The sequence below is a fragment of the Chrysemys picta genome, chromosome 6, assembly GCF_011386835.1.
Source record: "Chrysemys picta bellii isolate R12L10 chromosome 6, ASM1138683v2, whole genome shotgun sequence".
NCBI lineage: Eukaryota > Metazoa > Chordata > Testudines > Emydidae > Chrysemys > Chrysemys picta.
In genome coordinates, this window is record NC_088796.1 from 104,418,040 (window position 1) to 104,431,968 (window position 13,929).

Consider the following 13,929-nt stretch of genomic DNA (forward strand, 5'->3'; position numbering starts at 1 on the left):
CTTGAAGCCTGACTTCTTGTTGAAAAAATGAATTGTTGGGGTTTGTGGGTTAATAATAGTTCTCTCCAAGCTATTCATTTTGTTTTCCCTGACTGCTGGTTATCACTAAGTAAATGGAGTACCTCTTAGGCCTGGTCTACACTTGAAAGTGTTACTGGTATAATGTTTGTGGTTAGGGATGTGGGGTTCTTTTTGACTGCTATAGTTGCACCAGTAAGAGCCTTAGTGTGGATGTTGTTATATCTGTACGAAATTTCCTTAGACCAATACATGCGTTCCTCTCCTTGTATGGGAATACCACTATAAAGCACCTTTTATCCTGCCATAACTAGGTCTATGCTACAGGGCTAGTCTTGCTTTAGCTATACCTCTTTAGTTAAAGCTATACAACTCTCTAGTGTAGACAAGATTTTAGAACTGCAACACTTCTGCTTAGAGGTGAGCTGTACAACTAAATCAAGCTAATATTAGTTTGCGGTAACTGCTTCTCTTGTGCATGAATGACATCTTTGATTCTTCAAAGTATCAACCCCCAAGAGATCATGTACCATTTCCAAAAGGACCTTAAATTGATTAGAGTGACTTTGTCATTCTACTTTGAAGTTTTATATGTAGTTTCAGTTAAAGATACTCTTTAGTCTGTCATCCTGTCAAATGGGAGGTATGTGTGAAGACGTGTGTCTGCATTTGTGTTGGTTTCTGACATTTGTATTTGGCGGTATGTTATTTGTTCAAATAAATGCTTCATCAGATGTGAAGTACAGTAGGGGAGACTCAGGAAAAGTGGTAAGTTCAAATACAAGTGAAAACATTTTAGCCTACATCATTAGATGTGTCTCTTGCTCACCCATCGCATGTGAGATACAAAAGGTTGATATAAAAGATTTTAAGATCTATGTTTTATAATTTCAATTTGTAATGCTGCATAGTTGTATGACAATGAATTGAAACTGTAGTAATACCAATTTAGGGTCAGATCCTGTAGTTCTTAAGTCAAAACTCACTGAAGACAACCAAAGTTTTATTGGCATTAACACTGCAGGACTTGACCATTTTCAGCTGTACTGCAGGATATTTTTATTGATGCTTCCAAAACTGAAAAGTTATTTAAGTGCAAAAAAGCTCTACTGATGTGACTTTATTATTATTATCATTTATTAAAGGCAGTAAGCTTCCTTCCATGCCTTAGTTAAAGTCCCATCAAATGTAAATAAAACAGGGTGGCCTGTACCTTAGAGGGGCAAGGGGCCTGAGGCCAGACAGTCCTGTTCAATTATCAGACCTAGCTTGGAAGGGGTAAGGTCATACATGCAAAGGGCTGAGAGAGTACAGGAGGGAGATGGGCTCCTGCAGCAGTAGGCCTTGATGTAGGGGGATTGATGGGAATGGTGAGTGGTCTCTGTTCAGCACCAAGAGGCAAGGGGCAAAGCCTCAGGGAGCTGCAGCCCAGGGTGGCTGTAGAAGCTTTAATTTAGACATCTCACGTCTGTTTATGTCAGAAATAAAAAGCTTAGCCCAGAAGGAGGCTTGGGCTCAGCAGTGAGTCCTTCCTTAGGAGACCAGGAGATCCACCCTGAGTGACAGAAAACTGAGTCAGAAGGTAGCCTGAAGCCAAACTTGGTAGGTAGTGCTGCTACAGTAAATTTCTACATTCAGGTTACACCCTATTACATTTTTAGCACTGCCTGCTCAGACATGCTGTGACACCTGCAGTTGCAGGGGACACAAGGTTGGTGGATAGAGTTTTAAAGCATTTAAAATGTTTTGTGTAGATGCATTAGACTATACCTGCTGCCATTGACTGACCTGTGTTTATTACAGCATGTGGCATACTGTTTCCTCAACATCCTAGCATTTCATATTGTTTACCTAACAGCACTCTTTTGGAGCAGTGGATCAGACACAGATGATAAAAACTAAAGGATTATTCCTGTTCCGGGGACAGCAACCTTGGCCTGGGGGGGTTGGCTTCTTATGATCCAGTAACCCAGAGCCCTAACTCTGGGTGGGCCTTCCTCCTGGAACCGTAGCTTGGGGGGCCCTTCCATCCCAGAACCTTGACCCTGACCCAGGGTGTGTGTATGTGTGTGTGGGGTATGTCGGGGCCTACCTCCCAGAACCCTAACCCTAGCTCAGGAGGGAGCCTACCTCTTGGAAACCTAACCCTAGTTTGGGAAGGCCTACCTCACAAAACCCTAGCCCTTGCCCATGGGGCCTACTTCCTAGAATTATAATCTGACCTCAGGGGGGCCAAACTTTCAGAACCCTAACCCTCACTCAGGAAGTCCAGACTACTATGGTCCTACCCCACTCTGAGGATCTACCTATTAAAAACCTCATCCTAGCTTGGGAGGACCTACCTCCTAGAACCCTAATTCTAGTCTGGGGGAAGCCTACTGCGTAGCATCCTAATCTCAGTCCTACCTCCCAGAACCCTAACCTTAGCCCAGAGGGACCAACATCTCAAACCCTAACCCCAGCCTGGGGGAGGCCTACCTACTAGAACCCTAACCCTAGCTCCAGGAGGCCTTCCTTCTACAGCCCTAACTCAATCTTAGGGAGGCTTTTCTCCTAGAACTTTAACCCAGACCGGAGGTAAAACCTTGTAGAACCCTTACCCTAGCCTGGGAGTGTGAGGGGAGGAGCAAGCCTTTACAAACTAGCCCTAGACTGGGGGAGGGGCTACCTTCTAGAATCCTAATCGTAGCCTGGCAGGAGCAACCTCCTACAACCTTAACCAAAGCTTGGAGAGCCCAACTCCTAGAACCCTAATGCTATTTCAGGAAGGCTTCCCTCCCAGAGTCCTAACCCTAGCCTGGGAGGAACTGCCTACCAGGCCCTAGCCCTAGCCCAGGGGGGGTCTTCCTCCTATAATCCTCACCCTAGTTTGGGGAGACCTAACCCTCAGAACCCAAACCCTAACTTGGAGGGCCCAATCTCCTAGAACTTTAACACTAGCCTGGGGAGGCCAGTCTTCTAGAACCCTAGCTCTAGCCAAGGGTGGGGGGGGTCAACCTCCAAGAACCCTAATCCTAGTCCAGAGGGAGAAATCTCTTAAAACCCTAATCTAGGTCAGGGAGGCCTATCACCTAGAATGCTAACCCTATCTCAGGAAGGCCTGTCTTATAGAACCCTAACCCCAGCCTGGAGGAGGCCTATCTCCTAGAACCTTACCCTAGCCCTTAGGGAGCAACTTTGGGAAGTCCTTCCTTCTACAACCATAACCCTACCTAGAGGAATCCTTCCTCCTAGAACACTATCCCCAGCCTGGGGGTACCTACCTCCTAGAACCCTAACCCTTGCCTGGAGGAGGCCTATGTCCCAGAACCTAAACCTAGCTCAGCAGGATCAAACTTCTAGAGCCTTAACCGGGGGGATCAATTACAACCCTAGTTCTACTCTGGGCAGACATAAACCCTAGAACTTTAAACTAGCCTGGGGAGGTGAACCTGTTCAATCCTAACGGTGGAAGTCTACCTTCTGGAACTCTAAGCCTAGCCTGGGGAGGCTTATTTTCCAGAACACTAACACTAGCTGGGGGTCCAACATCCTAAACCTTGCCCAAGGGGACCAAACTCCTAACTCTACGGCAGCATAGGCCTATGCCCTAGAACCCTATGTTTATAGGGGGTGGTCCTACATCCCAGAACCCTAGCCCTAGCTCAGGAAGGCCTTCTGCCCAGAATCATAACCCTTGCCTGGGTAGCCTACCTACAAAACCCCTAACCCTAGCTCAGATGAGCTTACATCCTACAATGCTAACAGTAGCTCAAGGGGACCTACCTCCCAGAATCCTAACCCTAGCACTGGGAGATGTTCCTCCCAGAAGCCTAAACTTAGCTCTGCAGGGCCTACTTCCTAAAATCTTAACTGTAGCCCTGTAGTCAGTACCCTAACTCAAACACAGCGAGACCTTCCTCCTAGAACTCTAGCGCAGAGCGACTAATGACCAGAACCCTAATCCTAGCTGGGAGTTCCAACCGTAACCCTGCTTGAGGGGGGGAATCTCCTAGAACTGTAATCCTAGCCTAGGGGGGCAAAAGCTCCTATAACCCTAACCCTGGGAGGCCTACATCCCAGAAACCTAACCTAGATGGGGGAGACAGACATGTGAGAATGTTAACTCTAGCCTGGCTGGGCCTACTTCCCAGAACCCTAACCCTATCTCGAGAGAGCTTTCTTCCTGGAACTCTTACCGTTGCTCGGGGACCCAACCTCCATGAACCCTAATCTTCCATCCAGGAGGCCTATCTCCCAGAACTCTATCCTTTACCCAGATGGCAACCCTCCAAGAACCCTTATCTTATCTGTGGTAGGTGAACCTCCCAGAATCCTAACCCTAGCTTGAGGGGGAGGGGGGGGGAAAGAGTTCCTCAAGATTAAGTGACTTGCCCAAGGTCACACAGGAAATCTTTGGCAGAGCTGTTTACAGAACGTGGACCTCCCAAGTTCCTGGCTGCTGCCCTAACCATGGGGCTAACCTTCCTCTCTGATGTAATCAAGTCCTTTGCCCTCTCAGGCCCCACTCTCATAGATGTTAGTAAAAAATGTCATTCACTGTATACAATTCATTGGGAAATGGAACTGATGTTAATGATCCAGTTTGGAGTAATCAAATGAAAAATGGTCACTTCACATTAAGGGTACAGGCATAATTAATTTATATTGGGTTAATAAATGTTGTACGATGCATATTTGTAACTTGCTAATGTGTTTAGAGATTTTATATGCACATCAGTAGATGCTGTTACAGATGGTTATAAGATATGGTTATAAATACACTATTGACCTGTTGGACTCTATAGTTAAGCATTTATTAAAACCTCTGATCATTTATTAAGCCATTATAAGTTGTTTACCCTTGATTTAATATTTTCAGTCACATTTTTAAAACACATTCACAACTAAGAAGATATCAACTTTCTTAGTTCCAAATCTATAGGTATCTTCGCAGTTCACAATTCTGCCCTTGACACAACCCCTTTAAAACTAAAGCTCACTTTGTAAACATTTAAAATAACTAGATGATTGGTTGGATTATCAGAACCCCAACTAATGCAATATCATGCCTAAAATGACTCTTTCCTTGCATTAGTTTTAGTTTGGTAGCAGCTGTTAAATAGCCTTAATTAGAGATTTGGGGGAGAGCTGGCAGCATATTAATTCCTTGCCTTTTGTTTCGAAAGATGTGATCTTAAATTCTAGCTTGCTTCATAAACAATGCCCAAAGTAATTTTCATCTGTAAACGTAACATGACCACACGTTCAGGAGGTTGTAAGGTATTTGGGGAAAAGGACTGTCTCTTATTACTCAAGTGTGGCCCTATTCTGAGTGGGGCATCTAAATATTACCACACTACAAGTAAAAATTGGTGCAATTTCATGATTTAACTCCTTTATTTTTATAAGTAAGGATTGGGATTCAATGACTGACTGAGCTGTGTGAAGAAGTTGTCCCAGTACATAACTGTGGTTGGCCCAGAGCTGCTAGTGGCACATCTTTACGAGCATTCTGTTTACTCAGATTTCAAAAGGGGAGCTCTAATTAATGGTTTGTCAATTTTTGGACATAACTACAGGAAGTTGAACGAGAAGAGAGACACTGGGATTATGCTGCAAATGCAGGAAGAAGAAAAGAGTGGAAAGTGTTGGCGTGGAAAAGGCAAACTGAGCTCAGAAAATGTAAAAGGACTGCTTAAATGGTGATCCTCCTGAAAAAAGGGGAATAAGCTGGTTTTGAGCAGAGATCTGTTTCACTTTCTGGCTAAAGTCAAGAGTAATGTCAGTGCAATAACCAACACAGTGGTTGCCATTACACTTCAATCATTCACCAACAAAAGCCATAGAGTTAGCACCTTTACTTTTATTTCTTATTTTCAGTGTAGGAAAGGACTGTTTGGTGGCCACTGTACAGATGTAGCTTTAAAATTCCTCTCATCCTACAGGGATTTTCCTTTCTTACTGCTGAATTCCATTGAATATCACTGAGTTCCTGCGTCTTTCAAAAAAAAATTCTATAAGATGGAAGGAATGTGAATGTATGTTTTTTTAATCTTATATTATGGGGGCTTGGGGAAGACCAGTTTTTCCTGCACTGGCAGAGGGACAAAGTATATAATCAATTAGAAAAGAGCTCTTTCTAACTATTATGATCTTGTGACCTGTATGTGATTAGAAACAGGTGAAAATAAGGAAGACGACAAAATTTTAAGAAAAAAACAACATTGCTTTATTTAAAAATGTTGCTCTTCATTTAAGATGATGAGAACACACAACATAAATTTGAGCAGTGTCTTGTGTGGGAAGTATCCTGAAGTCCTGATTCTTGTATGTTAGAAAGTATGATATTCATACATCAAAAAGTAGGCATCACACAGGGGATTTGTGGGACCCAGTACGTTAATTGTTTGGGAGAAATCTTCTGCCTGGTGTCTTCTTCCACCAATTTGAATTGCTGGGCACCTTCGGCAAAGAATGCAGCAAACAATTTTTCCCAAACAAAAGCAATTTGTCTGTCAAAAGGCTTTTCTTTCTATAGTCCTCAAGACTGTAGCAGGATATTGTTAACACAAGTGTTCAGTTGGTTATGTGCTCAGCGTAGAGAGATCTTCATACATTCTGTCCTGGACAGAAGAAACTATGCAGAAAGAATCCAATCATCACAGGTTGTGTGTGCTTGATCTCTGGCAGTGCAGCCAGAATGCTCTACTGTGCATCTAGAAAGTGTGTGTGTGTGTGTGTGTGTGTAATGTAAGTAATGCAGAGAAGGATGAAATACTGTAGAACTGTAGGAAAAAGGTACAAAAGGCTGTCATGGAAGAGGAAACATTACTTACAAAGACATTAACCATGGGTTAAAATAATGAATTGATAAAATAAGTTACAAATCAGACTTCCACAAGTCCTTTCTGCAGTGGAGGTACTCCAGGTCATGTCAATAAGTGAAGGGGCCTTTTCTTTCAGGTTGAACTATCTTCACTTTCAAGAGCTTGTTTTGTTTTATGTTGTTCCCCTCCCCTCAACTCCCCGAAATGCTTTGGTTGAAAAAGTTCAGCATTCCAGGTGTGCCTCATAAACATCATCTTCTCTAAGAGATGATTTGTTTTTATACTGGGCTTAATGTGTGTTAGATGCTTTCTAAAATAAACTAAAACATGATCCCTGCCACAAGGACCTAACAATCTATTCTATATTGGAGCCGATGCATCGATTAGAGGACAAACACAAGATTGGGGGGGTGGGAGGGGAAAAAGGGAACAAGATTCTTTAGTAAGGCTGGGTCTACACTACCCGCCTGAATCGGCGGGTAGAAATCGACCTCTCGGGGATCGATTTATTGCGTCCCATTGGGACGCGACAATCGATCCCCGAATCGACGCTCTTACTCCACCAGCGGAGGTGGGAGTAAGCGCCATCGACGGGAAGCCGCAGAGGTCGATTTTGCCGCTGTCCTCACAGCGGGGTAAGTCGGCTGCGATACATCGAATTCAGCTACGCTATTCACGTAGCTGAATTTGCGCATCTTAAATCGACTCCCCCCTGTAGTGTAGATGTAGCCTAAGACAATGTGGTTGCTTTGATTTATTATGGTCACATCTTGACGGGGTGTGTGTATATTAAAGTTTTACTTAACTAACATCACCCTCACAACTCCCCTTTTACAAGTATCTTATGTGGGGATAGAGAGGGTTTTTGACTACTCTGGATTAGTGTTTATGGGCCTTATGGAGAAGAATTTTAAATGAGGAGCTGGAGGAGGCCATCAGGCCACAATTAGGACATTGTTTAATGCCTATGGCATGTAATGGAATTAGGTGTGGGGTGGGATGTCAATGGGAGAAGGTTAGAAAGAAGCCATTGAGATTGTCACTGTTGGTGGAGTGAGTGGGATGAGGGAAGGTATGGTAAAAATCAAGATGCAAGATAGAGGGTGGAGCAGAGTTGTGTGTGGCCTTAGAGGGAAGGACAAGAAGCCTGAACTTGATAGTGAGTCTCCTCTCCATAACTGTGCTTGTTTGCAGTATATTATTCAGCCACTTCACTAGAGTTCCACACAGGACATGATCCCTGGTAAAGAAGGGAGACAAAATTGGAACTCAAGCTGTGTGGAAGTCTGGTTGTCTGTAATTAAAAAAAACAAAAACAAAAAAACACACTATAAATAAATGTATCCTGTTCAAAATGGACTATGATTCTATATATCATGACACTCCCGTTAGCTGAGGAAATCTATAATGAATGTTAGTGAAGGTTATCACTAATGAATCGGAAATTAATCAAATCATTGTGCTGGTTTTGTTCTTGAACTATTCAACCCAATATAGCTGAGGACCATAAGGCCTGAACAGTGTATAGGGCCTTGGGTGGCCCGCTGTAGTGGAATGAATTTCAACCATTTGATTATTCCAGGAAATTCCTGCATCATCCCCCAACCAACACTTTTGTTTTTTTTGTTTTGTTTTTTTTAAATGAATTTTGTTTGTAAGACTTCCTATAGGTTAGGCACCACTAGCTGGATTAAGTCTGAGTGATAAACTGCCACAACTATTGGTAATACAGGGGGTCCTGGTAGAGATAATTAAAAGTCTAAAGAGGAAACTGTCACACTGATAAAAAGAAAGAAAAAAGAAAGCCCACTAGGGGACAGAGATCAAATAAAAGAGAACCATATTTTATTCTGATCCATTAAAATCAACAATTAAAAACCAATGTGTTCATCCCTACAGAGAAATAACTCAGATGCGGTTTACTTATACATGCCATACACATTGTGCTTATATAGCACCTTTCAGATAGGCCAGCCAAGACGGTTTCACAAATATTAAAGGCTCTCTCAATCAGTTTAAGCCAAAAGGAACAGTGAGGCATGAGCTCTGATCTAAAATCAGAAGTAGACAGTAAGAGTTGTCCCTCCACAGACAACACTCAGTTCAATCTTTCAGCACAACAGCTGAAAGAATGATATGTAAAGAACTTCAAATAAATGTGAGAAGTTGTCAGGCCATAGGTCAGCAGTGGAAGATCCCAGGAGGTGACCAGCAGGCACATAGTTACACAACAGGGTAGAAGGCAGATGTTCCATGTTGGTGTGTTTGAAAGTCAAAAGTGTGTTCTTGCAAACCAAATGCAATGGAACTTTGCAGAAGCTGGAGTTTATGTAGGAGCATATCTCAGAAACTGTACAATAACACATTGTACTTCTATAGTAAGTAAAGCATGCGCTATCATCTCAGCCTCAGCGTAGTCAGTACAGGCTACAGACCTTGAGTATTTCTAAGCTAAAACAGCAAAGATATAATCATTCATCTGCACCCTTAATCAAAAGAAGAATTTTATGAATCTTAGAAATAAACTCTAAGATTTGAAAAATACTTGCTATATCACCCCTATGTTATGTTTTGTTTTTTTGACATGAGGCTAAACAGTAGGGCTTATCATTAAACACACAAACAAAAACAGTAAGACTAAATGCTGCATGGTACCAAGCAAATAAGAAGCCAACACTGCTGAAGTTATAAAGGTTTTATGATGTCTAGTTCAAAATATTAAAATAAAGCAGTATTAGAATTGAATGGTGAGGATGTGTCAGGTAGTTGTACAGGGAAAAAAAACTTGTCTTGTACTACAGGAGATATCCTGAAAGCCCTGGGGAGGAATCTACCCAAACAAGACCAAGCCCAAAGGATTAGATGCAGAAGTAACATTCTTGGGGATGCATACAGGTAAAAGATATAATACAACAGAGAAGTAATCCTTTTTTTTTTTTTTAATATAACATCTCTCCTCTGAATATCTCAAAGTGCTTTACATCTCACTGAGCACCTTGAGTCTCCTCGTTTTAGTATAGTGCTAGAATTCCATGATCAACAGTATCAAGAGCAGCTTGTGAATCAAATAAAACTAAAGAAGAGAGAAGCAAAGTACTCTATATAACTGAAAAATATTGTTAAATGTATTTGAGGAAGAAAAATGTCTGCTTAAAATGTTCATTAATTACCAAGTTCTATAGACTGTTATGACTGATTAGAGGAGGCATGTGGTGTAGAAAGAACATTAATCAGGGCCGGCTCCAGGCACCAGCTTGCCAAGAAGGTGCTTGGGGCGGCCACTCTGGAGAGGGGCGGCACATCCGGCAATTCGGCAGATGGTCCCTCACTCCCACTTGGAGCGAAGGACCTCCCACCGAATTGCCGGCGCAGATCGTGATCACGGATATATATATATATATATATATATATATATATATATATATATATATATATATATTTTTTGCCACTTGGGGCGGCAAAAACCCTGGAGCCGGCCCTGACATTAGTTACAATAAAATGAAAAGCACCAGAAAAAAAGTCAGAGTGAACACTTCCATTGACTTCATTGGAGCCAGAATTTATCCCCATGTGAATATTAAATCAAGAAGAGTTCAGATAATGATGCTGGAAAGATAAGATCAGATACAAACTCAGTGAACTAAAATTAAAAACATAGGTGAACCTAGTTTGGGCGGTAAACAACTACTACTAATGAGGAAGGTGGTAAAGGCAAAGCAAAATTATATCCTGGGCCATCTTTGATTTATATTTGAGTGACTAGGATTATATAAGGGATTATTATTATTACGCCATTAATAGCATAAGCCACTCCGCTCTTGACACTAAACTGTCATTGGAAGATACAGGCCTGTGTACAAGTTTCGGCCAGAATAAGTTTATGCAGTAATCTTCAATCTCTTTTAGAGCCACTTCTTTTTTTTTTTTTTTCCCTCCCCTCTGTCAAGCCATAGGAGTGAATACTGGAAAAGATAATACTTCTTCTTTGAGAGTCACTGTCAACAAATTTGGGGTGAGTGGTGGAAATTGGCTCAATCTAATGCTAATATATCAGCATTCTAGGAGGCTATGGAGGAGGTTAACAGTTATTGCAGGCATGCTGAAAGGAACAAGTATCCTGTTTTAATGGCGGAAATATTGCCAGTTCATCTACTAATGGAGAAAAAAATAAGTGGTCCAGTATACTCTGTTGTAGTTCTTGAAGAGGTAAAATGAAAATAGAGAACTTGACAGGGGCAATATAAAACCCAAGTTATCCTTTCTAAAACCTCCTCTAATCTAAGCTTAGACAGGTACGTTGCAAGCACTGTGTTAAAAATCACAATATTTGAATCACTGCAAAATAAATACTTTCTCAAAAGCAGTTCTACATACAGAAAACATATCCTGCTTCGTTAATCTTTCCACAAGATTTTCATTTTTAAAACAACCTCATTCTGTTGATTTTTTTTAAATAGCTTGATTTGTATTACTGTCACCTTAGATTATTAAAAGTGGAAATCTAAATCAAGATTTTACAAGTCTAAATGTACTTTCGCAGCCATCACCTCCAATTTCTCCTGTTTGTTTACTATTTGCAGAGTGTTCAGCTTAGCAAATGAAGACAGACTGACTAATCATTCAGTTTCCCAGCTGTTTCACTTTCAGGTTCTTGTACATAAACACAAGACTGCACTTGATGTTGCACACTGCAGAGGAATGTTTACATTGAAATTAATTTTAATTTTTATGCTCTTAGGTTTCATGGAAATATTTCTATTGTGTCTTGTAAAGATTTTTTTTTTTTAATCTGTACTTGGGGTTTTAACTATCTGTTGTTGTCCCTTTTATATATTCCTCTTTTGACTCACAATTGTAAAGCACTCTATCTAAACACACATGTTGGTTCAATGCAATGCAGTAAAGCGTAAATTGGGGTACTAAAAATCTTAAGGAAAGGTGCTTCAAACAATTTCCCAAGAACAATGAAGAAAATCCTCTGGACAGTAGACAATACTCTTCTCTTCTGAATCTGTTCCAGCACAGACTACACTATCTGCCTCCATAACAGAAATTCTATCACTTTTTCCTAGACTGAACTGTCCAGCAGCTCATGAGTTGTTACACACACATCATGTGTCTCATTTCTGCACTGTTCATATTTTTATCCCCCAGTGCTGTCAATTAGCAATCTGATTCCTAATTAGTCCAACTCACCTGGCTATTTTGCTCCTAATAAATCAATTAATTCAATTCACACAGAGGAGCTTGTGTTTTAGTATCATAGCTCAATCATTACTGGTCATCACTGTGTGCGACTGCTTTATGCACTCTAAAAACTTGATATCCAAGCTGAATTTGTATTCTTCATTAGGGTGCAGTCTGTCAAGTAAGTGGAGAGTGTGGTTAGTATTTCTAATGTAGTTAGGGATTTGGCAAAGGAAGCCTCCTCAGAGCAAAGAAGAAACTTGGGATGCAGGTTATAAATAAGTTGGCACACTGCCTGGGCTGCATGCACTTTATCTATACCTGAATATTAGGTACAGCACTCACTTTGGATCTGAATTTACCAGTCTCCCTCAAGAAAGCATAGTGGTACTGCTCCATCTGTTGTTAATTTTTTACACCAGAAATGCAGGCTCATAAAACTGAAGCAGCACAGTAACTTGGTGGAAGGAGAAGAATTGTCCCAACTGGGAGTCCACAGTCTGCCTCCTTTCCTCTATAGGAAGCTGTTCCCGTGTTGATTGCCCCTCCCCTCCTGAAGGGCAAGGAGAGAAATCCTGTCTACCCTTTCCCTCTGCTGTTCCTTCCAGCCAGGGAAAAAGGCATCATTTTTTCCTTCCCTAGCCAATATTCAGTGGATACAGAATGGTCTTGTGACTTCCATCTCTCTTCTTGGCTCTTCATAGTGGGATGCTTAAGTTGGGAGTACAAGGGATGTTTCCCGATGTAGCCCAGCACTCTTGAGTGCATACATATGCTTATTTGATTATGGGCCTGTTCAAGGTCATGGACTTTCCAGATACTTTTATTCCCTTTTCTCCACTCTCTTCCGAGTTCCATGTCCCATCACACAAGATGGCACAGTGTCTCTAATTTGGGCTTGAATAGGGACTGGGAGTGGCTGGCTCACTACAAAAGCAATTTTCCCTCTCATGGTATTGACACCTCCTCATCAATTATTGGGAGTGGACCACATCCACCCTGACTAAATTGGCCTCGTTAACACAGATTCTCCACTTGTAAGGTAACTCCCTTCTCTTCATGTGTCAGTATATTTATGCCTACATCTGTAATTTTCACTCCATGCATCTGAAGAAGTGGGGTTTTTTACCCATGAAAGCTTATGCCCAAATAAATCTGTTAGCCTTTAAGGTGCCGCCGGACTCTTCAATGCCCATACTGACATACAACCACCAGAAATGGGGAAGTTCCTTTCCTATTCAGATCTCCTTTAACCATTATATATCAGAAATGGGGAGTGAGACAGAGTGCTGAGGTTTGCCAGAAGTAGTTTGGAGGCAGGAGCCAAGGAAGAGGTCAGTCAGGAGGGCCTGTTACATAGTCACAGTTAAAGGTCAGGATGACAGAGGTCAGGAGAGAGAATTCCTGAAGGGCTTGAAAAAACAGATGAGAAGACCCTAGTAATTCCCTGAAAGATCAGTTTGAATGAAGCCTGTACCCAAGAGCTGCATAATTAATGATGGAGCTGGCCCCAACATGACCATCAGGTGACATGCAGAAGACTGGACCTGTAAGACCATCTCCTTCTCAGAGAGGGGTGGATTTAGAGGAATCTTGGGTAGTAGGGCCTGATTCTCCATCTCTTTGCATCTTTGTCATTTATACCTGTGCCTATGGTGGATTTCCAATAAACACACTCACATCTATTAAGATTCTTTACCAGTACTAACAGGAGAGAAATGATGGCAAGATCCTAGTTTTAGAGGTTGATTACTATTTGAACATAGAGAATTTCCAAATTATGTCGTCCAAAAGAGTGTAAGGTGTCTTGGGCCTAGTACCTGAGTTGTCTCTTAAGTTCACTCATCTATTAGGAAAAAATGTCTAACTAAAAAGATAGGTAAGCACTGGAATAGGCTTCTCAGGGTGGTTATGG

General features: G+C 41.7%; 1 protein-coding gene and 1 long non-coding RNA gene across 8 annotated transcripts in view; one reads left to right on the forward strand and one right to left on the reverse strand.

Annotated features, from left to right (window-relative positions):
• The window catches only part of LOC101935738 (uncharacterized), a 51,969-nt gene that overhangs the window by 21,666 nt on the left and 16,374 nt on the right, over positions 1 to 13,929 (reverse strand). The window lies entirely within an intron of this gene.
• BNC2 (basonuclin zinc finger protein 2) overlaps positions 1 to 13,929 on the forward strand; it is a 445,041-nt gene that overhangs the window by 504 nt on the left and 430,608 nt on the right. The window contains exon 2 of one of the 5 annotated variants that reach the window (XM_065549487.1): positions 9,629 to 9,722. The exons of the other annotated variants lie outside the window; for them this stretch is intronic. The gene's annotated coding sequence lies outside the window, so the exon portion shown is untranslated. The remainder of the gene's footprint in view (positions 1 to 9,628; positions 9,723 to 13,929) is intronic. 5 annotated transcript variants of the gene reach the window in all.